Here is a 24,242-nt window from a genome sequence, read left to right as displayed (position 1 = left end):
TATGGCAACTATACTGGACAGCACAGAATTCTTGTCCAACCTACTCATTTTACAAATGAGGAAACTGAGGTCCCCAGAGTGATTTTTTTTTCTGAAATGCATTGGAAGCGGTCTGGCCAACCTGAGACCTTCACTGAATTTAATCAGCCCTGTAACTTCACATTCACTCCTGCGATATTTGATTAACATCCATGTCCCCCCACAGACCGTGAGCTCCAGTGACTGTGGCAGTGATATGTATGGATTCCCACTGAGCCTCCAGAGACCCACAAGGAGGGGACACTCAACCAATACTCCTGAATGAATGGGGTCTTAGGAGTCTCCCCTCAGCATGGGGTGGGGAGCACAGGGAGGAGGGCTGTGCTGCCGCAGGCTGCCTGCAGACCCTCCACGAAGGCCAGACGCCACCTCCTGACCCGCCCCCCAGACCTGTGTCCAATCCACCTCCTCCAGTGAGCTGCCTGCGGCTGAGGCCTCACCCTCTTCCCCATGGCCCTGTTATGTTTTTGTTTCACACCCAAACTTCATCAAATGCTATTAATAGGAAAGGGAAGTTCTTACCAGAAAAATAAGAGGTTTCACATTTATGTCCAAGGTGACTCTCACTTCAGGCAAGTAGAGCAAGAGGGAGCCCTGGTCTTTAAATGTGGAAAACTCACGCTCAGAGAAGTTAAGTAACTTATCCAAGGTCACACAGTACGAGCTGCTGCTACTTTTCACTGCTCCTACTTGGGAACCCCTTGGGAAAGGGGATGGTGGGGTGGGGGGGGGTGGTGTGTGGACCACCATATCTCCTCCTTCCCAGAGCCACACTCTGAGGAGGAAATGTAGGTTTGTGGTGGGGGTGGTGACCCCTGGGGCAGCCTCACCCCTGCTCCACCAGGTCGGCCACTCTGGGTCAGTCACTCTCTCCCCAGGCTCCCAGGCCCAGGGCAACATCCCTGCCCACCACAGCACCACCCTCCTCTGGGGAAGAAAAGCCCAAGTGACCACCTGGGGTCGGGGTGTGTGTGGTGACCTTAACACGCCAGTTTACGCCTTCCCTCCACTTCCTAATCACTTTCTTTACTGCAGTAACAGACACAACGTACAACCTTGACCATTCTGACCATGTTAAGTATTTGAGTCCGCGTCATTAAATACATTCAGGATGGCATGTAACCACCACCACTACCCACCTCCAAACGCCTTCATCATCCTGGACAGCAGCTCTGAGCCCATCAAACACTAACTCCCCCCTCCCCCTAGAGCCTCTGTTCTACGTTCTGTCTCTGTGAATCAGGCTCCACTAGGAACCTCATAAAAGTGGAGTCATGCTGTATTTGTCCTTTCGTGTCGGGCTTCTTTCACTGAGCATAATGTCCTCGAGGTTCCTCCCTGTTGGAGCCTTTTTACGTCGGAATAGTACTTCATTGTTTGTCAATTCATCTGTCCATGGACGCTTAAGTGGTTTTCACCTTTTGACTATGATGCATGTTACTGCTATGAACATGGGTGGACATGTGTCTGAGTCCCTGCTTTCAATTTTTCTGGTATCCAGCTTAATTATTAACAGAACCCAGGTGGTGCTCAGAAAGGCTGCAGTTTGGACAATAGGCGACACGGTCATCCCGCAGTCAAAGTGAGGTGCAGCGCCCCCCTGAAGGCTTCGAGGCCAGGAACCAGGGGCCTCAGGTTCTCGTCCTGGCCCCACGCGGTCCTTTGCAGGTCCCTCCAGCCTGCCCTGCACTCCCCCCCAGCTCCTACCCCACAGTCTCCTCAAACCCGAGGCCACGGCTCGCTCAGCGGTACCCCCAATCCTAGCCCAGGGAGTGGCAAAAAGTAGCTTTTCGAGAAATACCTAAAAGGTCCACCCACAGAGGAAAGGATAAACACAATGTGGTAAATCTACACAATGGAACATGAGTCATAAAAAGCACTGATGTAATTAGAGAAAAGCAAACCCAAACTGCAAGGAGGTATCACCTTACACCGGTCAGAATGGCCGTCACCAAAAAATCTACAAATAAATGCTGGAGAGGGTGTGGAGAAAAGGGAACCCTCCTACACTGTTGGAGGGTTTATCAATGTAAATTGATAGAGCCACTATGGAGAACAGTATGGAGGTTCCTTAAAAAACTAAAAACAGAACTACCATATGACCCAGCAATCCCACTACTGGGCATATACCCTGAGAAAACCATAACTCAAAAAGAGTCATGTACCACAAGGTTCACTGCAGCACTATTTACAATAGCCAGGACATGGAAGCAACCTAAGTGTCCATCGACAGATGAATGGATAAAGAAGATGTGGCACATATATACAATGGAATATTACTCAGCCATAAAAAGAAATGAAATTGAGTTATTTGTAGTGAGGTGGATGGACCTAGAATCTGTCATACAGAGTGAAGTAAGTCAGAAAGAGAAAAACAAATACTGTATGCTAACACATATATATGGAATCTAAAAAAAAAAAAAAAAAAAGGTTCTGAAGAACCCAGGGGCAGGACAGGAATAAAGACGCAAATGGACTTAAGGACACGGGGAGGGGGAAGGGTAAACTGTGACAAAGTGAGAGAGTGGCATTGACATATATACACTACCAAATGTAAAACAGATGGCTAGTGGGAAGCAGCCGCATAGCACAGGGAGATCAGGTCGGTGCTTTGTGACCACCTAGAGGGGTGGGATAAGGAGGGTGGGAGGGAGACGCAAGAGGGAGGAGATATGGGGATATATGTATATGTATAGCTGATTCACTTTGTTATACAGCAGAAACTAACACACCTTTGTAAAGCAATTATACTCCATAAAGATGTTAAAAAAAAAAGCACTGATGTCTTAGATGAATGAATAAAGGATACGTGGCATATGTATACAATGGAATACTACTCAGCCATAAGAAAAGAATGAAATAATGCCATTTGCAGGAACGTGGATGGACCTAGAGATTATCACACTAAGTGAAGTAAGTCAGACTAAGACAAATATCATGATATCACTTTTATGTGGAATCTAAAAAATGATACAATGAACTAACTTACTTACAAAAAAGAAACAGACTCAGACATAGAAAACAAATTTATGGTTACCAAAGGGGAAAGGGTGGGGGAGGGAAGCAGGGCTAAATCAGGAGTTTGGGATTAGCAGATACAAACTGCTAATAAATAAAATAGATAAACAACAAGGTCGTACCTTAGAGCACAGGGAACTATATTTGATACCCTGTAATAAAGTAAAATGGAAAAGAATCTGAAAAAGAACATATATATATGCTAAAGAATATATTTATGTGAAAACCGAATCCCTTTGCTGTACACCAGAAACGAATACAACATTGTAAACTGAACATACTCCAAAAAAAAAAAAATTAAAAAAAAAAAAGCACTGATGTCCTGACAGGCTACAGCAGATGAACCTTGAAAACGTTACGCACAATGAAAGAAGCCAGACGTGAGAGGCCACATACGGTATGAGTCCATTTAAATGAAATGTCCAGAAGAGACAGAGAGCGGATGCGCGGCTGCCAGGGGCTGCGCCACGATGCCTGTGGGATTTCCTTTTGGGTGATGAACACGCCCTGGAACTAGGTAACGATGACGGCTTTCCACATTGGGAAGAAGCGCCACGGACGCGCACGCTCAGTGGGTGAATTGCATGGGGTGGGGATTATATCTCAGTGAGCTGTTACGTTACCACAAAAACGAAGACGCTGCTGGTAGAGACGGATTGAAAAGAATCCACTGTGCCCATGAGTGCCCACCAGCCAGCGGTGCGACTGGAGGACAGCTGAGACCCAGACGCCCCCACTGAGGCCTGAGGTTGTTGCGCACCCGCCGCGCTGTCCGGCCGTGGAAGCAGCCCGTCATCTCCCAGCAAGGATGTCCAGACCAGCCAGAGGAAACCTTGGCGCTATCTCTCCGCAGGCCGCCACTTTGAGCCCAGGCCCGCGTCCCTGGTGGGGAGCCCTTGTCCCCACAGGCTGGTGGCAGCTGGTCCCGCCGCCGATGGGGCTGCCCTCCCCTCGCCCTCTCCTTCCCCACAGGGGCCTGCTGGGCCGCCTGTTCTAGGAGTTGACGGTGGGGGGCTGTAAGTCACCAGCGCCAGCTTCGGACTTCTGCTCCAAGGGAGAACTTCTCCCCCTGCCCCCAGGGCTGGGATCGCTGTCTGCGGCTCGCCGGGACGGGGCGCTGGGACACACGTCTGGATGGGAGGTACCGCCCAGAGAGGAGCCTGCTCCCAGGTGCGACGCCTCACAGGGGGGTTCACACTTCATCGCAGCCCCAAGGCGGCCGTGGGAGGGGGCTCGGCATGGCAGGCTTGCAACGCCCAGGGGTCACCCTTCACCCGCCCCCTCCCCGTTCGTCCTGCTGCTTGTCCTGCGGCCCAGAAACGTCCCCACAGGTTCCATCCTCCCCGAGCATCGGCCCCATCTGCCCAGTGCAGAGGTGGCTCTATGGGAGCAAAGGGGCCCCTGGGCCGCCCAGCCAGAGGGGGCAGCCACGTGGTACCCATGTCACAGGCAGGGACACAGCCCAGGACAAAGCTCTCAGGGTAAAGCCAGCTCAGGGCTCCTGATCTCACCCCGCCCCTCCCCAGGCACACCGGCGCCAACACCCGCACAGGCCTTGCTCAATCACCGCCCACAGTGGCCGAGCCAATCTGTCTACAGACACCCACGAGGCCACCCAACAGAAGCTAGTGTCACCAGGCAGATCCAGGTGGACCCACTCAGAGGTCTGATGTTGGGGGTCCTAGGGAGCCGACCACCACGTACTCTTCCTGCAGGAAACTGTGTCTCCAGCCAGTACCCCGCCCTCAGTGAAGCCTTCCTTCCCCGTCCCACCCCCGCCCAGGTGCTGCTCGCAGCCAGGCAGTCTCCCGGCTTCATCTGGCAGCTATGCACACAGCAGAGGGGCCCCCATCCCCAGCGGCCCTGGAGTCCACCCTCTGGGACCACGGGGAAGGCAGCACTGCAGGCTGAGGGGACAGTCACAGCCCCCACCAGAGCACCTGAGCCCATGGCCAGGACCAGACAGCAGATGCTCCTTGCCCCGGGCAAAGAGGCTTCTTAAAGATGGGCGTGTCCCTGATGGAGGAAGTGCCAGGGGGACAGAGTGACCAGAGCTGCCCCTTCCTTCCCTCCCACCTCCCTGGGTGCTGCACAGGCCTGCAGGGCCCGGCCTGGCGCCCAGATTAGCCGGCCTCACTGCTCTCTTGCTGGGCCTGCGCTCCACTTTATACAGTCTCAACAATGATAACTGAACTGGGCTTCCCTGGTGGCACAGTGGTTAAGAATCCACCTGCCAATGCAGGGGACACGGGTACAAGCCCTGGTCTGAGAAGATCCCACATGCCACGGAGCAACTAAGCCCATGCGCCACAACTACTGAGCCTGCGCTCTAGAGCCCGCGAGCCACAACTACTGAGCCTGCGTGCCACAACTACTGAAGCCTGTGCGCCTAGAGGCCGTGCTCCGCAACAAGAGAAGCCACTGCAATGAGAAGCCCGTGCACCACAACGAAGAGTAGCCCCCGCTCACCGCAACTAGAGAAAGCCCACATGCAGCAACAAAGACCTAACGCAGCCAAAAGTAAATAAAAATTTAAAAAAAAAGATAACCGAACAGTGATGTGTGTGGTTTACTTTAACCACGTGTCCCCCCCACGTAAGATTCACGAAGCCACAAACCTCAGCCATTATGCTCACTCCTGTGCTGCCACATTCGGAGCAGGGCCTGGCACGTGGCAAGTCCAAGACTAAATGTTTGCTGAGCGAACGAACGAACAAACAAAGGAATGACGCAAATCACAACAGCCAGCGTTTGCTGGGCTTGCTCTGCACCAGGCGCTATTCTAAATGCCTTCCGTGCACCAACTTAGGGAACATCACGACAACCCTATACGTCAGGTATTGTTAGTTTCCCCATTTCACAGATGAGGAAACTGAGGCCTACAGTGCTTTTATCACTTATTATGGTCACAGAGCTAGTGAATGGCAGGCAGGGTGACTCCACAGGCCAAGAAAAGGCTAAAAGAAGTATAGGTTTTCTAGAGCAAAGACCCAGAAAGTGCCAGGTGCTGGGGTAGCGCTCTAAGGCCTCAGGGCTCCAGCGCTTCCTTCCTTTGGGTGCTCTCCCCAGGAGCTGCTGGGAGGGGATCCCACCCAGCCATCTGGAAAGGCCTGTTGAGTGCATTAGCATCTTAGTCTCCATAAACTCCTGAGAAAAGGAGCCTGCAGGCCAAGCCTGGCAGGCCAAGCTCTTCAACTCCAGCCGCCAGGCTCAGCATGGGGTCCAGGATTCCAGGGCCCTCTCAGGATTACCTACAGCTCCCTCAAGACACCGGTGCTGGTGAAGGCAAACCCTGGCACATCAGAGGCCCACACACCTGGTGCCCCAGCCAGAGGTTCCAGGTGGACTGATGCCAAGCACATATCAAAATGTCCATCCTCATCCTAAACCTCCACCTCCACGAGGCCCCAGCTAGAACTGATAAAACCCCCAGGGGCCTCAAAGATGACTCCCCACTTCTCGTACAAGTGACTAAGTTGATGGAGACACTGTTATTAACCAGCTCAGGAAATGTGGGTGAACGAAAGAGAACAGGACAGCGATGGGTCTGGAAACCAGACACATGTACAGGGCGGGTAGACCTTGGAGAAGAAACTGCCCTGGAGAAGATGTCAAAGATATGGCTATAATAACAATCTTGAGAAAGAAGAACAGAGCTGGAGGAATCACACTCCCTGACTTCAGACTATACTACAAAGCTACAGTCATCAAAGCAATACCATACTGGCATAAAAACAAACACATAGATCAATGGAACAGAATAGAGAGCCCAGAAATAAACCCACACACTTATGGTCAATTAATCTACAACAAAGGAGGCAAGAATATACAATGGGGTATAGAGTCTCTTCAATAAGTGGTGCTGGGAAAACTGGACAGCTACATGTAAAAGAATGAAATTAGAATATTCTCTCACACCATATACAGAAATGACTCAAAATGGATTAAGGGCCTAAAAGACCGGAAACCATAAAAGTCCTAGAGGAAAACATAGGCCAAACATTCTTTGACATAAATGGTAGCAATGTTTTTCTGGATTCGTCTCCTAAAGTAAAGGAAATAAAGCAAAAGTAAACAAATGAGACCTAATTAAACTTAAAGGCTTCTGCACAGCAAAGGAAAAAAGAAATGAAAAGATAAAACTACTGAATGGGAGAAAATATTTACAAATGATAATGACATATAAGGGATTAATATCCAACATATACAAACAGCTCATACAATTCAACATTAAAAAAAAAACCTGATTAAAAAATGGGCAGAAGAACTGAATAGACATTTTTCCAAAGAGGAAATGCAGATGGCCAACAGGCAGAGGAAAAGATGCTCAACATCACTAATCATCAGGGAAATGCAAATCAAAACCACAGTGAGATACCACCTCACACCTGTCAGAATGGCCATCATCAAGAGGAACACAAATAACGAATGTTGGCGAGGATGTGGACAAAAAGGAACGCTTATACACTGTTCATGGGAATGTAAACTGGTGCAGCCACTGTGGAAAACAGTGTGGAGGTTTCTTGAAAAACTAAAAATAGAACTATCATATGACCCAGCAATTCCACTCCTGGGTATATATCTGAAAAAATCAAAAACACTAATTCAAAAAGATACATGCACCCCAGTGTTCATAGCAGCATTATTTACAACTGCCAAGATATGGAAGCAACCTAAGTGTCCATTAACAAATGAATGGATAAAGAAGATGTGGTGCATATGTATGTGTGTGTACACACACACACACACACACACACACACAAAATGGAATACTACTCAGTCACAAAAAAGAACGAAATTTTGCCATTTGCAACAACATGGATGGACTTGGAGGGTATTATGTTAAGTGAAATAAGTCAGACAGAGAAAGACAAATAATGTATGATATCACTTAAACGTGGAATCTAAATATACAACAAACTAGTGAATATAACAAAAAAGAAGCAGAAACAGATACAGAGAAGAAACCAGTGGTTACCAGTGGGGAGAAGGAAGGGGGAGGGACAAGATAGGGGTAGGGGATTAAGAGGTACAAACTCTTACATATAAAATAAGCTACAAGGATATATTGTACAACACAGAGAATATAGCCAATATTTTATAACTATAAATGGAGTATAACCTTTAAAAACTGAATCACTATATTGTACACCTGTAATTTATATAATATTGTACATCAACAATACTTCAATTTTTAAAAATGGCTATAAACGATAATGGTTGAAAAAGATCCTGGGGTCCTGGTGGACCAGGACCACAACAATGATTCATTCAACAAATATTTATTGAGTACCTATTACTTAGTAACAAACAAAAAGAAAACACTATAGGCTTAAAATCAGTCTGAATGAAAACAGTGGTGGCACATAGGAACATGAAGTTCATTTATTCAAATGTTTATCAGCCTAAAACTTCCAGGCACACTCACAGTAGTCCCTTACATGCAAGGAACCCAGTCTGGCACAGCAATTCAGGACTTTTGTGTATGTATCACAAACCTGTTTTAGAAGCTGTTGAAAGGTAAGGACACTCTCCCTAAAAAAAAAATACACATGAAGACAGACACATGCAAATAAATTTGGACAATCTGGGGGGATTCATCAAAGAACCTCTAGCTTTCTTTTATTTTATTATTTTTCTATTTTATTTTTATTTGTTTTTGGCTGCGTTGGGTCTTTGTTGCTGCAGGCGGGCTTTCTCTAGTTACGGCGAGCGGGGGCTACTCTTCACTGCGGTGGCTTCTCTTGTTGTGGAGCACGGGCTCCAGAGCACAGGCTCAGTAGTTGTGGCACACGAGCTTAGTTGCTCCGTGGCGTGTGGGACCTTCCCTGACCAAGGCACGAACCTGTGTCCCCTGCACTGGCAGGCGGATTCTTAACCGCTGCGCCACCAGGGAAGCCCACCCTAGCTTTCTTGATGAAATTAATTTGGTCTAATGAGAACTTAGAATTTAATCACATTATCTCTGAATTGAACTTCTCAACATACAAAGATGTTCTGGGTTCCATGGTGAGAGAAGGGTGAGAAAGAGTTTAAAAAAATGATCAGGGAGGGACTTCCTTGGTGGCGCAGTGGTTAAGAACCCACCTGCCAATGCAGGAGACACAGGTTCGAGCCCTGGTCCGGGAAGATCCCACATGCCACGGTGCAACTAAGCCCGTGCGCCACAACTACTGAGCCTGTGCTCCAGAGCCCGCGAGCCACAATCACTGAAGCCCACGTGCCTAGAGCCCCGGCTTGGCGACAAGAGAAGCCACCACAATGAGAAGCCCGCACACCGCAACGAAAAGTAGCCCCCGCTCGCCGCAACTAGAGAAAGCCTGCACGCAGCAATGAAGACCAATGCAGCCAAAAATAAATCAGTAAATAAATAAATAAATTTATTAAAAAGAAAAAATCAGGGAATCCCGTGGCGTCCAGTGGTTAGGACTCTGAGCTTCCACTGCAGGGGGCATGAGTTTGATCCCTGGTCAAGGAACTAAGATCCCACAAGCCACGTGCCACAGCCAAAAAAAAATATTTTTAAATAATAAAAAATTTTAAAAATGATCAAAGGCGGAAAAAGAGGCTATGAACAGCTGGTCTCCATCCCTGAGCCGGAGGAGAAAGCTGCGAGCCGGGGGTGGGGGGGGGGAGGTGGGGGGGAGGGGGTGGGGGGGGAGGGGTGGGGTGGGGGAGGGGTGGGGAAGGGGGAGGGTGGGGTGGGTCAGGGATGTAAGGGGTGCCATTCTCTGCAGGGCGTTGAAACAGAATCCTTTCCCATTTACCGGATTCCGCTTTTCCTTGTGTCCCCGTTAAGCCAGCCAAGCCACTACAAACTCCCCATAAATGTCACAGGGGAACTTCCTGTTCCCTTCTAAAGATGGAAACACTGACCATAAACGACCGAATTTTGCAAATTTGTGCAGTCAGGGATCAAGGCGTGAATTTTTAAAGTGCACATGGCTCATCTAATTTGGTAACTAATTCCAAATCGAATTACACTTCACACTTTGTACAGGGCAGGAAGCGTCTCCCCCCCGAAGTCTGATCGGGAAGCGTGAGGCCAGAAATCTGAGACTTTGCCCTCTGGCCTGAAACCCAGCTTAGAAATCCAGCACAAAGGTGAAGGCCTCTGCAGAGAAAGCCAGGGTTCTGCAAATGCAAGGGCTGCATCTCTCCCCGCTGGAGCCCCAGCTCTTTCCCAAGAGGAGACCCAAAATGAAACTGCAGTTTTACGGTTTCTGTGTGAGGAGAGATTGGGTGGAAAGAGTTCCCACGACCCTGCGCCCTTTGCAGGACCTGGGAGAGGTCACGGCGGGAACAGCGCCGTCCTCACCCGATTCTATTCATTCAGGGGCCCAGGGCGCCCCAAAGTCCTGGAGGGGGGCGTTCTCCACTCTTACTGCCTGCCCCTTTCTCTCGCCAAATCCTTTGAAGCAAACTTCTTCTCTTTTGTCCAGGAAAGAATCTCAAGAAGCTCTTCATTTCTGCCAACACGGTTTCAATTGGCGTCGGTCTTTAGAGCCAGATTTGGACAGCGTCCAACTCCGAGCCCGCCCCCCTTCTGGAAGAGGCCCCTTCTGTTCTCTCATTTCCAGCCCGCCTCCCGCCTCCTCTTCCAGCAGAGCTCCTCACCCGGGCTCAGCGGCCTATTGAGACATCAATCTTTGGTCAGAGCAGGCTCCAACCTGCACTCCATCCCATTCACTTCCTAAAAAGCGGCCTGCAGTGAAGGCCAGGGAAGAGGCCTCCGACTTCCTGTGTCAAGGGATTTATCTTTCGTTTCCTGTTCCACCGCCCACTCACCTCGCAGGATCAGGGAATGTGCCCCTGAGCCGCCTCCCACCCCAGGGAACCTTCCAGCGTGATGGGCCCCTGCCCCAAGGCAAACCCAGAATCTGGCCCTGGCCAGCCCGCCCACCGCGTCCAAAGCGGCCGGCCACAGAGATTCCTCCGTTGATTCTTGGCAAATGCTTGCCAAGTTAAAGAGAGAAAGAAAAGATCTGCCCCCTCTGATGGGTGGAAAGTAGCCATTTGTCACAGGGTGGAATTTCCTCTTATCAGGGATGTCCCCCTGGGGGGGGGAGGGGCAGAGCATCCCTCCCCCAGCCCCCTCTGCTATCAGCAGGACTGTCAGCAGATGCACACCAGAGCTCCATGGCTGGGGAGGCTGGGGGCGCTGGGGGCTCCACCTCCCGCAACTGATGAGATCATTTAAAATAACACGAACTAGACAGGGGTCTCTGGGGTGCAACAGGGCGTCCTGCTGCCAGGGGCTAAGTAGGAAAAGAGCTTTTCCCCTCAAAGGTATCAAGCAATGCCCTTCTCCTGTGCAGATCCGTCCACTCAGGCTCCAGGATGCTGCCTAAGGTCTCCCCGGGCCCTGGTCCCTTCAGAGAGGCAGGGGCTAAAGGCAGGGCCAGGGAAGGGGACAAGCGGGGAGGGGGGAATTCCTGGGACAGGAGTGGAAGCCTGACCCATGACCCTTTAAGGAGGCAGGACACTTCGTACCACTGGCTGGAGGGTCTGGGAAGGTTGTGGGGGGGGGAAGAAACGAAGGGTCAGCATCTCTGGACCATTTAGAACGATGTCAGCCATCCAATGGCAGCCCCAGCTCCGGGCTGATGTGACCTGGGGGGAGCTGGAGTCATGTCCCCCACCCCCCACCACCACCCCGGCCAACTCCGGGCAGCAGGTCAGGAAGTGTGCTCATGGCCTGGGAACCTGCAAGGCCCCTGACATGGCTCCCTCCACATGCGCTCTGCAGACAGCCCACCTGGACTGTGCCCACCTGCCTGCAGGGCTGCTCAGAGCCCTGCCTAGCGGGAAGACCCCACTGCTTTCCGCCCCACACAACCCTGAGCCCCTGCTCTCCCAAGGGAGCCACTCAGGGGAGCGGATGCGCCAGAGCAGGCCTGTGAAATCTTAGGACACACCCTAAGGCACGACTTCAAACGCTCTCTGAGGTGAGGGTGAGGATGGATGGCCCGCCTATCCAAGCAGCCTCAGAGACACACACCTCCGCCTACCCCAGGCTCGCTCCAGAAAAAAGCAGTGTGTGTGGACAGCTGCCTGGACACCCCTTAGGAGACACGCTCATCACCCCTGAACCACTGCCCGGGGGAGAAGCTGGCTGCGGGCAGGGTGCACAGACACCCCTGAGCCCCCTGCGGGTCGGACACCAGAGCGAAGCAGGAAGGGCCCAGCTGCCTGCGGCCCCTGCGTGCCCCCGAGGTGCGTGAAGCTTGGGTGCATCTCTGGGCTTGGGGCTCTGGCCAGATGGAGCCGCCCACGCTCTGAAGAGCAAACGCACAGGGGTCACCCCTCACCCCAACTCGCAGGGATGCAGCCCTGACGGCCCAGCTTTTCCTCTGCTGATTCTCCTCTGTCTCTGGTTATTGGTTCCCAGCCGCCTCGCTGGCTCCTCCTCTACCTATCGCCCATCCTCTGGGCATCGAATGCCAAACTCTGTCCAGATTCATACACCAGTGCCAACCTGACCGGTCCCCTGAGTCCATCGTGACTCAGCAGAGATGTCCCGCTATGGCAGGCCCCCTGCCCAGAACTGGGTACCTGTGGCCCCTGCCCTAGGGAAGTCTAGATGTCTCCCGCTGAACATGCCCCAGACTGAACTCTGGACCTCGAGCCTACCCTCCCCACCCCACCCCCTCCCCTCTGAGTAATGGCATCTCCATGCATCCATTTATGACAGCTAGAAATCCAGGGGCCAGCCTTGGTCCCCCCGCCACTTCCATCTCCCCAGATCCAATCATCCACCCCAAAGTCCTATCAATCCGAATCCAACACACATCTTGCAGGCAGTCGCCCTGCCTCCCTCCCTCCATGGCTTCCACAATCCAAACCATCGCCATCAACTACCCTCCCCCGCAGTCCAACCTCTCAAAGCACCAGGAAGGCCTGTTTAAAAGAAATTAATTGCATCATTCCCCTGGCTTGAAATCCTAACTAGTTCTCCCTGCACCTGGGAAAACGCAAGATCCCGAGGCCCCAGAATCCTGGGGCTGGGATCCTGTTCCATCCCAGACTCCCTGTGTGACCCTGAGCAAGTAACTTAACCTCTCTGTGCCTCAATTTTCTTATGTGTGAGATGGGATAACAATACTTGCCTCGTAAGAGTACTATGAGGACCAAACCAGATACTTACAAAGCACAGAGAATGGTGCCTGGCACTGTAAATGCTCTAATTTGCTAATAAAATACAAGCACATGCCCACCTCTCCAGTTTTGATATGTGCACCGTCTCCCTGGCTCCTTTCTGCGGCTCAAACCAGGTTCCTCAGAGAGGTTCTCCCCCAGCACTGCTCAGGGGGACTCCCGCTGGGTCCCGTGGTTCTCTTCCGGAGTGGCCCTGCGCACAACTTGAAATTGCAGATTTTATCCTCCTCTGCTGAACGCCTGGGTCTGTCTCCTTTGCTGCTCACAAAACCTTACACATTCGAGCGCCCAGTAAGTAAGATGTTGAATGAATGAATGAATGAATGAAAGGTGAGCTCACTGCCCTTTCCTCCTGCCCTCCTCTCTTCCCAGAGCATCGCGGGGCCGGCCACTGCTCCCGGGTCAATCCAGGTGGCGCCTCTCCAGCCCTGGCCCCTCCGCGAGGTTCCCGCAGTGCTGGCCTGCATCCTTTCCCATGGGCTTCCCCCTCATTCGGCTTTCAGTGTGTAGCAGCGTGTGAATGAGATGTGAACAATTTCCGGTTTCCGTCCTCCTTCTGCAGCCACAAAGCACCTCAGCGGAAGGACGGATGGACATCCTGGGACAGCTCCTGCCCATTCAGGACATTTTGCTCAGGAAACAGTCAGTGGGGGGATGGGGGCGCCCACTGGGGCACGGAGACTGGGTGGTCCCTAATCCCTACCACCTGCCTCACCCACCCCTAACTGGGGCTTCAAGGCACGTGGGGTCTCTCCCAGAAGCTTGAGGCAGGCAGGGCTGGTGTGCAGGGGGCTCAGGTCCGAACACCCGGACCCGCCCTGGGCTCTGTGCTGACTCTGAAACCTCAGCCACGCTGCACCCATGCTGCAGCTGGCCTGGCCTGCCTGGCCGGGGCTTTGGCGAGCAGCGGGTCCCCTACGTGAAGTGGACAGGCTACCAGTCACTAGGTATCCATTAATTTGCTGTCCAGCAGTTAAATGTGACGTATCACCAGCCCAAACTTAAGAGTGATTTGGCCAACTGCCAAAGGGTATTAAATCGAGACACAAGTAGGGGCCGGGCTGGGCCATCAGAGGAGGGCTGACCCTTGGGCTGGCCTGCGCACCGCACTTTACAGTTTACAGAGCGCTCAGATTTGTCCTTCCCTATCCTCGTCCTCACATCCTTCCTTAGAGTCTACATTTCCTGCTGTAATTAGCTGAGACTTTTGACATCAGACCAAAATAACAAGAGCTACAGTAACAACACGTTCTCCTACAAGTTGAGACGAGAGCTAAAGGAGGGAGCACGCCTGTCTCCAGGGCCTCCCACACTTGCTGGGACCCAGCAGGCTCTGCCCTGCCCGCAGGCAGACCCCAACCCACCCCCCGCACCCTCCGCATCCAGAGGGGACCTACTGTGGATCGAAAACGCCCGGCGTCTTCCACCAGATCGATCTGTGCCACGGTCAGCACAGAACCGGGAGGGCCCCGAGGGTGGGAGCCTGTCCCCTCCCAGGTCTCCCCAGCCAGCGGCTCCGGGAAGGAGCCACATTCATATGGTAATTTCTGCCTGAGAACTGGTGAGAAGCAGAGGTCCCTCCAGCTGCTGCGCGGGGAGGGCCCAGAGGAGGAGGGAGGGAGCCCGGCCGCTCCGCCGCCTTCCCGAGACCCGAGACCGCGCCAGTGGGCCCTCCCCAGCGCGCTCCCGGGCTGCGAAGCTGAGAGTGGACACAGCGGGCGCCCAGACGTGTGCAGGGGTGGGCCTTTCCTGGATGCACTTGTGCGGTGGTTTAAAAGACAACGGACATGCATTCTCTCTACAGCTTACCTTTTCTGCGTGTGATGCACAGAACATCAGAAACGCTGTAGCATGTAGCTCCTGCAGATGTGGGAGAACTGCGGCCACCCTCACCCCCTCCTTGGATCCCAGAGGCAGCCCCCCACCCTACATTTCCACCCTCCCAGGAAGGAAACGCCTCCTACCCCCCCCCCACACCCCCTCGGGGCCAAGGCTGGTGGAGAGAGGGGCAGGCCCCCCTGGGGGAGGGTACGCCAAACCCACCCACTCCTTCCATCGACCCACTTCCTCTCACACTGCGACTAGCTCACGGCTGCATGCTTCCCTGTCTCCCTGGAAGAGGACACACAAGCCTTCCATTTCCCCTTTCTGCCTTGTTCTGGGCCCCATGCAGGCAAAGGAAACTAGAAGTCAGCGACAGGCCCCAGCTGCGGACCCAACGGGCTTCTCTGCCCCCGCCCCGCCCCCCAACTCATCCATGCATTGATTCCACCTCAATTCATCCTGTTCCACGGATCTTGGCTCTGGACTCAACAGTGAAAACAAAAGAACCCCCAGCAAATTGCACAGACACACAGATTCGAGACATGATATGCGAGATGCTCACAGTCACTGGGGGTGGGGCCCGAGGGACCAACAGGGCACCCCCAACTCAGTGCTGGTGAGCCAAGCTTTCCCAAGTGACCCCAAGAGAAATGAAAACACACGTCCGCACCCAAACCTGGACACCAATGCTCACTGCAGCGTGATTCTAAAGAGCTACAAAGTGGACACAGCCCCAATGCCCATCAATTGATGAATGGATAAACAATGTGATGCAGCCGTCAAATGGAATACTATTCAGTCATAAATAGAAATGGAATATGGACATGTTTACATATGGGTGAACCCTGAAAACATTACACTAAGTGAAAGAAGCCAGACAGAAAAGGCCACCTCCTATAGGATTCCACTTATATAAAATACCTAGCATAGGCAATTCATGGACACAGAAAGCACATTCGTGGTTGCCAGGGGCTGGGAGCAGGGAGCTGGGAATGGAAAGCTACTGCTAATGGATCTCTTCGAGGGGTGATAAAAATACTCCGGAATTAGTGGTGATGGTTGCCTAACTTTGTGAATATACAAAAACCACTGAATTGTACACTTTAAAAGAGTGAATTTTCTGGAAAGTGAATTATTTCTCAATAAAGCTATTATCAACAACAAGAAGGCTGATGGCTGAGCTCCCCAGGGAATCAGAGCAGGGACTGTGTCCTCTGGTCCACGGCCAGCCCCCAGCACTGACCCAGCATCTGGCCTGCGAGGCGCCCCGCCCCCTTACAATTCCGCAGCCCAGGTGACTTTGGTGACTTCTATACCTGCCCAGCCTGCTCCTCAAGCCACCAGTGCTCATAAGGATGTGAATTTTTAAAAAGGGCCCTCGGTGTCATGGGCTGGAACCTGTCGAGTCACAGAATGACCCGGGAGCAGGCCCCTTTTACAGACGAAAGCTGTAAACCTCACCCTGAAAGGAGGGGGAAGTGGAGATAAAAACACAGCCCATAAGCAATCAGAAAGGTTGAACTTGGCTCATCCTGAATCCCTGGGCAGGAGGGACAAGAGGGGAAAACCTCTGCTTCCCCAGACACCCACTAAGACCCCTTCCACATACCTGAACCAGCGGGGGGCAGCGGCCCCCCGGCAGCAGGACTCAGGCCCGGCACCCACCTGCGGCCCCACCCGACCGGTCAGGGGCTGAGTCTGGGCAGCATCTTCAGCGCAGGCCCGGAGGAAATGACTGGGGGGAGCCAGAGCTGCTGGGGGGGCCGCTGCCGGATTTCCTGGGCCCTCTTGGTAGGAGCCACCCCAAATCTGCTAGAAGCCCAAGTCCTCTCCCTCCCCTTCCCAAACCCTAAGGATGCCAAACAAGCCACAACTAGAGAGAATTCAGTTCAGTCCCACTTTTACAGGGTTATTAGCACAGGCCGCAGAGGGAGACGGACCTCTGCGTTGCTCAAGAGCAACTTTAATTATAACTTTCGCACTCGGGTCTCCGGGTGCCCCGTGGTGTGAATCAGCTCTTTACTCCCCAGCCGTCGTCGGAGAGCCCCACGGGGAGCCAGCTCAGGGGGCACCCACGGAGGGGGGTTTACCTCCCCTCCACCCACCCCACAAAACCGGAGGACCAACCCCCCCCATCCCCAGCTCACATGCCTCCCCACAACCCGACGAACTGGCAGCAGGCTGAATGCAGAAACTGAGGTGCACACAGAGGTCTCCTGTCCTTCCCTCCGTGGCCCACGGGGGACCTGGCGCCCAAGCACAGCAGCACCTCTTCCGCTCAGGACTGTTGAGCAGGTGGCCCCAAAAGCACTGGTGGATGAACGCACGAGGGAGTGAAGGAGTGAATGGGGACAGAGGTGGCTGCTGGCGCATGGTGGAGGCGGTCCCAGGAGCCTCGGGGAGACGGGACCAGGCCATCCAGTTTCACAGCGAGCCCTGGAGGAGGCTGGGGAGACAGGCAAGACTTTGGAAAGATGGAAAAGGACGGCTGAGGAACTTTGTGTCAGGCAAGCAGGAGGCGGGCATCTGCTGAGCGGGCGCCGTGCCGGGGTGGCCCTGCCGGAGGTGAGCGATTTGAGCAGAAGCCGCCACATCGGCCCTCCCCCCGCTGCTACCTGGACACGCAGCCCCACACCCCCCGGGTCCCCTCCTCTGCCCCGACCCCGCTCCTCACTAGCACTCCAGCCCCAGAGGGTGGCCGTGGAGGCGGGGTGGACGGCAAGCGGCCAGAGACGATGGAAAGGCCCCTTCCCACCTGTCCTCAGCACCTCCCAGGCAGCAGGTGACACGGTGGAGATCCTTCTGTTTTCCCACTTTTTTAAACAGCTACACTTAAACCAAGGGCAAACAAAAGCCTCGTAAAACGTGTTCTTTTTCCCACGAGGAAAAGTCTGGGAGGATGACATTTTGTCGTGGACACGTCCCGACCTACCGTTCGCCTCGGCCTTGGTCCCCACCTCCGTCACATGGGGAGGGAGGGAGGGAGGCAGCTCCAGCAGTTGGTGACAAAGGTTGCTTCAATGAAACTCCTCGACATTAAGACTGGGGTCCCCGGGCACCTGGCCAGAGTAAACCTGGCCAGACAGCGCTGGTTGTGGGGTTTGGGGCCTGGCAGGCTGACTGCAAAGCCACCGGGGTGACCAGAGTGACATCAGCAGAGCATGCGGTTTGCAAAGTGGCCGCAGTGCCTCTGCTCCGTGCCCTCCGTCACCGCAGGGCCGGGGGCAGAGGAGTGAGGCCAATAGGTGGTGCATTGCCCACCTGCTCCCCCATGGGGTCTGTGACACCCCCTCCGCCCTCTGCACCCCCTGCCCACCCTTGGCCCCCACCGACCCCCAAGCTACAGTCAACAACGATTCTCCCTCTGACTCAACGGGGCCGCTATCCAGCGGCCGTTTGTCTCCGGGGCCCACAACTGACCCCCAGCAACGGGCAGCTCTTCCTCTGTCCCTGGCAGACAAGGAACAAAAGACTGGGATCCTGTCCTCACTCCCCTACGGCTCCCCCAGCACCAGAGCATGGGGGCAAGCCTGGGGTCATCTGGTCCAGTCCCCTGCCCCAGGAGAATGTATTCAAATCATGGAAGAAATGCTGCTCTTTGGTCCTTTATCTTTAAAAAAAAAAAAAAAAGCCTCCAAGGAGAGCTTGTATGAAGAGAGCAAAACAAATGTCTGTTCTTATAAGGCCCTCTCGAGCTTGTCTCACAGAAACCACAAGAGTATTTGGACAAAAGATAAAACGCTGCAACCACGCGGTGCGCGCATCTATTCCGACAGCAACCGAGCAGGCACCTGGGGCGTCCAGGCCGCCACAAAGACCAAGGAAACACAACCCAAGTGCACAGTCCAGGGAAAGACTCACGGACAGGACGCGGACGTCCCCACCTGGTGTGGGATGTCCTCCACGCAGGAGGGAAACTCACTTTCCTGCTCCCAGGAAAGGAAAACCTTATCTGCTGTCAGAGCCCGGTGACAGGCCTGGGAGATAAGATAAGCGATAAGGACCTGGGAGGCTGGAGGAGGTACGGGCACATTCCACCAGGGACACCAGCAAGGGCGCTCTTCCAATGCCATGGGAGTGACTGCCTCACTGGGCACTCAGTGCCTGGCACGCACAGAGCAGGACAGGGGCTGGCATCCCCTCTGGGGGACATGGCCCCAGAAGGGGGTGCTGCACACCAGGCGCAAAGGAACAGAGGGCGGGGCACCCCAGCGGCTGGTGGACCTCCTTCCCTGTGGGGGTCAGCGTCGGTGACTGAACCCCAACCCGGAGCTTCCAAGGGTGGCCTGGGTACTCAGGAGCTGACCTTTCACCCCATTCCCAGCTTCAGGAGAGCGACAAGAAATTTGGTGTTTCTGCTATGATCCGGCTACCAAATCCAGATTAAAGGGTTTAAAAATCGCATTTAAGCTGGAACGGCCTCCCTCCAAACCACGGCCCAGCCCCGCACCCCAGAAGGGCGGTGGGGTGAAGCTGCCCCCACGAGCTGATCATTAACTCTGCTCTGAAGGTGGACCGGCGAGTCCAGATGAGGACAAGTGGCCACACAGGCCCCTGCAGAGTTGGAATCAAAGCTCCGTGGGCCTCTCGGGATTCAGCCCTTCTCCACAGGACACAGATAAAAAGAGAAGAGAGTGGCAGGCTTGAACCACACCCATCCACCCACGCCCAGGGCGAGATGTTCCACCCGCCACCTCTGCCAGCCCCCAACAGGGCTCCTGGTGAGCCCGCTGGGAGGTGGGCAGGTGGAGGGCTCGCCAGGTGGGGCGAGGCGCCCTCCCGGCTGTGATTAGACCTGCACCGTCGCCGGGCCCCCAGTCTGCTCACCCAGCAAGCTCGCCCTCGGAGCTGGCTGTGCCCGGCTGCCACCGCAGGAGTGCTCCTGGGAAGGCGTCAGAAGGCTCCACTGAGCTTCTGAGAACAGGCCCCTACCTGTCCCAGGAGCCAGGCTGGCACGCAGTGAATAAATCAAAGCCCGGCGCTGGGAGGCAGAAGTCTGGGAAGAGCGTCCCGGCCAAGGGTTATGAGTTCTGCTGGAGTCACCTTCCCCGAGACTCCCCTCCTGTGGGGAGCTGGGCCACCGGGATCTCCGCACCAGGCCACATCCAACCCTGCATCTTTCTGAAGCCCGGGGGTATCAGTGATCTAAACCAGGGCTGGGGAGAGGAGGGCTGAAGAGAGGGATGGGCGGGAACAGCAGGTGTAGAAGGCCACTGCAGAGGACCCTGGCCAGGGACCTGGGGTGGCCAGCAAGCATCTGTCCTCACCCTCACACGCTAAAATAAAGTCCTGCTTCCTACACACCTGGCCAACGGGAAAGTGAGGGAGCCCAGAGCCGCTGGCGGTATGGGAGAGCCAGCCCAAGAGTGAACCATGCAGGGGGTGACAGGCTTCCTAAAACAGCCTAGAGACCTTTGACACCGTAGGAAGCTGGCACTGCTCCAGGCTGGTGGGGGTCTCTCCTTCTGCCGAATGCATCTCAGCCCCTAGGAAACCTCTTTCCTGCAAAGCTGCCCTATCTGACCAGAGCAGCTCAGGCTGCTGGTGACACAACAGGAAGTGGGGCGGGCACGGTGGCCCGGGGGATCAGGGAGGGGGTGGGGAGGCAAGGCGCCCTAGGGACCCTGGTTACCCTAAGGGGTTCAGGGCTTCTGGGGTGAAAGCTCTTGTGAACCCCGTCCTGGAGGCCTGGGGCAGTGGGCCTGGCACTCAGGGGGTAACCCCACGGGCCCCACAAGGCTTGGGGTTGGTGGGACCCAATGACAGCACTGTCTGTGTTCTGCCTTTTGGCTTCCCCCTTCCCATCAGAACAGGGCTCTGTCTCCTCCATCTCAGATGCCCGGGGCCCTGATCCTCCCCACGCGCCAGCTGAACCGGACAGCACCCCGATCACAGTGCCGGCCACGAGGTGCGGCGTCTGGCGGAAATGCAGACACAAACCCGTAGACCCAATAGTACCGCAGGTGCCACAACCCGGAAATGATGGGGGCAGCAGGGACGCCCAGGAGGGGTGGGCGAGGGTCAGCGACCAACGCAGGTCCCCCGAGACGGGCGTAAAGAGAGGTCAGCCACAGAAGTGGCCCCCTTCCCCAGCCATGTCTTCACCCAGAAGGGACCCAAGGGGAGAGCGGTGGGAATCCCCCCTTTCCAAAGAGGCGTCATGCGGATGCTGGCTCCCCACCCCTAGAGGGTTAAACAAACTTGTTCTTCTTTCTCTTTCCTGAAAAGGAGCCCCCAGGTTGCCAAAGAGAAATGACATTTGTGTAAACACCCATGGAGGCCCTAGTTTCAAGGCAAAACAACAATGAATGAAGGGCGGGGAAAACACACACAATTATGAGGACACAGGGCCTTTTTCTCCCTCCTTCCCAACAGGTTTTTCCATGCGGGATCCAAACTGAATCCCAACGAGGGTGCTGTCCCCATGGGCCAGAAACCCGCTGTATGCACCTCTGCCGGGCAGCACACTTTTCTCCAGGAAAGGAATTTCAAACGTCTCTTTGGTGAGCAGAGATGCTTCCCCAAACCTCGGACAAAAATGCCAGCAGATTTCACAGCAGAAGGAAAGGAGGGAGACCAGGACGCAGGGCAGCAGCCTGGAGGCTGAGTCAACACCCAGGGGACATTTGGGATGAAGTTTCAGAGCAGATGGCACTGCCTGTGAAGCACCTCGGCCCTCCAGCTTTGGTGCCTAGGGTGACGTGCCGGGCTGGCTGTGGGATTTGAGTCTGGGGGTTCTCCCAACTTCTTGGCCGGGCCGGAAAGCCCCTCGGAAGGCACGTCCCCGAGAAGCCGCTTCCTCACCCCTGCTCCTCAGCACGGCGTGACGACGTGGTGGACGCCCTCGCTCCATCCTCCAGCAAAGCACTCGCATTCCAGCCCCCCGCACCGCCACCCCTCCACCGCCCCCCGGCCCGCTCCCAGGAACATCGCCCACATCCCAAACACCTCCCAGGAATCCAGACACGCTGCAGCAGAAACTCCCCAGATCGCAATGCCGGCCGCAAGATCTCTGATTCCGGCATTTCTAGCATCTGTTGAAACTAATCTCCAGCAGGTCCTCGGAGCCGCCTACCCCTAACGGCTGACCATCTGGACGGGACGATTTTAAGAGGCAGCGGTGGCCAATCCGCAGATCTTCCCAGCCCTCCTGGAAGTCAGGGAAGCCCCTTGCGAAAGGGAAATGGGCTCCAAGAAACTCCTGGCCGAGAAGGACTTAACCACTCGGGTAGCTGGCCAAATATTTACAGAGACACGGCTGTGGCACACAAAGCCCTTCTCTTCTGCTCCGCGCCCGAAAATCTGGGCCCCGAGTGAAGACCGAGATCCCACCGTCCCGCTCCTGGGGCCCGGGGGCTGTCCCGCCGGCCGGGGGGCTGGACCCGGGGGCCCCCGGGGAGGCGCCGCTCCCGCCCGGCCCTCGAGGGGGCTGCCGGGCAGCCGGACCACCTGAGGGGCCCCTGCAAGCGGTGCGAGGCTGGAGGGAACAAAGGGAGCGAGGACTCACCCAGCAGCTGAGTCGGGCTGCGCTGGCCGCCTGAGAGCGCGGCCCGCCCACCGGGTCACATGGCTCGGAGCCGAGCAGAGGATCAAAGAGGCTTTGTGGCCGAGGAACAAGGAGCCTCCCAGAGCGCGGGCCCGAGGTAGGGAGGGACCGCGACGGCCTCCCTGCGGAGGGGGCAGGGCGAGGGGCTGCCGAGGGAGGGGGGGCAGGCGGAGAGAAGGGGCGCCCCCGTCAATCACCCCCGCCCCGGGTGCCTAGGAAATGCCAAGGAGCCCAGTTCCCAAGCCTGCCTGAGTCACCCCCAAAGGGAGTGACACGGTCCCCGGGGAAGGAGTCTGGGAAAGAGAGAAAAGGAAAGAGGCTCACCTGGCCGGCCAGCCAGCCAGGCTGCCCTGCTTTCCCAGCCCGTGCGTTCAGGGCGATGCCAAGAATCTGACGCTGCCCACGGGCACCCTCTCTCCCCGCCGCCCCGCCCTCGCTCCCTCTTTGCCAGGTGCACCCCCCCACCTGGTCCTGACCCCGAGCAGCTCGGATGACAGGCCGCCCTCCCCAGGAGGTCCAGGCTTCCTGGCAGCTGCGGGTGGGAGCACAGCCAGCCCTGCTGTGCGTGCGGAGGTGGCAATGACCCCGGGAGGGAGAAGAGAGGAGCGGGCAGGGGCTGGGGAGGCAGAGGTGGTGGCCAGCTCACCCAGAGCTCTTTCTTCCCGGAGCCTCGGAGCTCCGACTCCGATCCGGCTCCTGCCTCTCCAGCCCCTCAGGGCCTGGGAATGAGTGACGGAGTCTCCTCCTCTCTCCCCTCCCTGCAAGCCCCTGGGAAGTGCCGAGACCCCCTCAGGGGATGGGCTGGGTGGTCCCCAGAGGAGGGAGCTTGGGATCGACCCTGTTGGGCCTGGGCCTGGGCCTGGACGCTGGGATCTGCCAAATCCAGCCTGTGTCACGACCTCTGACCCCGAGGGAGTGAGTCACTCCCAGGCACAGGCGGGGCTGATGACTCCCACAGGAGGAGAGAGCTGCTGGGGGCCGGTGTGGGAGTCTTCCTGGGGCAGGGAGTGGTTATTTCAAGTGCACAAGAGCCTGAGTGACACCTGGGAGGTCTGTCTTAGGGCCAGTGACACCAGCCAGTCCATCCTCCTGCCTCCGGGATAAAGACCTCCAGCCGGGCCCTCGTGGGCCAGGCCACACCCAGGGTTTCCTTTCCCAGATGCGTGGTGGGTGGGTAAGGCCCCAGGGCACCCGCCTCACCAGTCACATGGGCAGGCTGACCACGTCCACCACCATGTCCCTCAGCAGCCAGCTCTCCCCAGCAGCGGCCACTCCCACCCCTGACAGCCAACTTGCTCCCCAATGGCCTCTGAGGTCTTGGGGTTTGTCACAATGGCTTCAGGGGGCTGTGTCCCACACCCTTCCACACCCGCATCTGGAGTGGCCATGGTAGAGCTGCTGCTATGGGTCTCCAGGCACTTGGCCAGAGCCGGGGGAGCGTCCGCGGGAGGGACTGCATGTCCGGAGCCCTCTTTCGCATCTCAGTGGGCACCTCAGTGGGCGGGAGGCCGTGGTGGATCCGAGACATGGGCCTCAGAGTCAAAACGAGATGGAGGCCCCTTCACTCGAACTAGTTTTGGCCCACTACTCAACATCTGCTGGCCTGGACCTTCCCCATCTGTAAAATGGGTGTAATCAACTCCAGCTGCAAGAATTA

At 55.4% G+C, this 24,242-nt stretch overlaps 1 protein-coding gene across 5 annotated transcripts in view; it reads right to left on the bottom strand.

Annotated features, from left to right (window-relative positions):
- Positions 1 to 24,242, bottom strand: part of SEPTIN9 (septin 9) — a 165,253-nt gene that overhangs the window by 17,128 nt on the left and 123,883 nt on the right. The window contains exon 1 of one of the 5 annotated variants that reach the window (XM_082861285.1): positions 22,547 to 22,567. The exons of 3 other annotated variants lie outside the window; for them this stretch is intronic. The gene's annotated coding sequence lies outside the window, so the exon portion shown is untranslated. Of the gene's footprint in view, positions 1 to 17,971; positions 17,984 to 22,546; positions 22,568 to 24,242 lie in introns of those variants that run through there. One more of the 5 variants, XM_082861286.1, reaches the window with a different exon arrangement.

The sequence above is a fragment of the Leucopleurus acutus genome (genome assembly GCF_964270905.1).
Source record: "Leucopleurus acutus genome assembly, chromosome: 19".
Taxonomy (NCBI): Eukaryota; Metazoa; Chordata; class Mammalia; order Artiodactyla; family Delphinidae; genus Leucopleurus; species Leucopleurus acutus.
The sequence above is the reverse complement of the archived record's forward strand: the minus strand, read 5'-3'. Positions and strand labels throughout refer to the sequence as shown.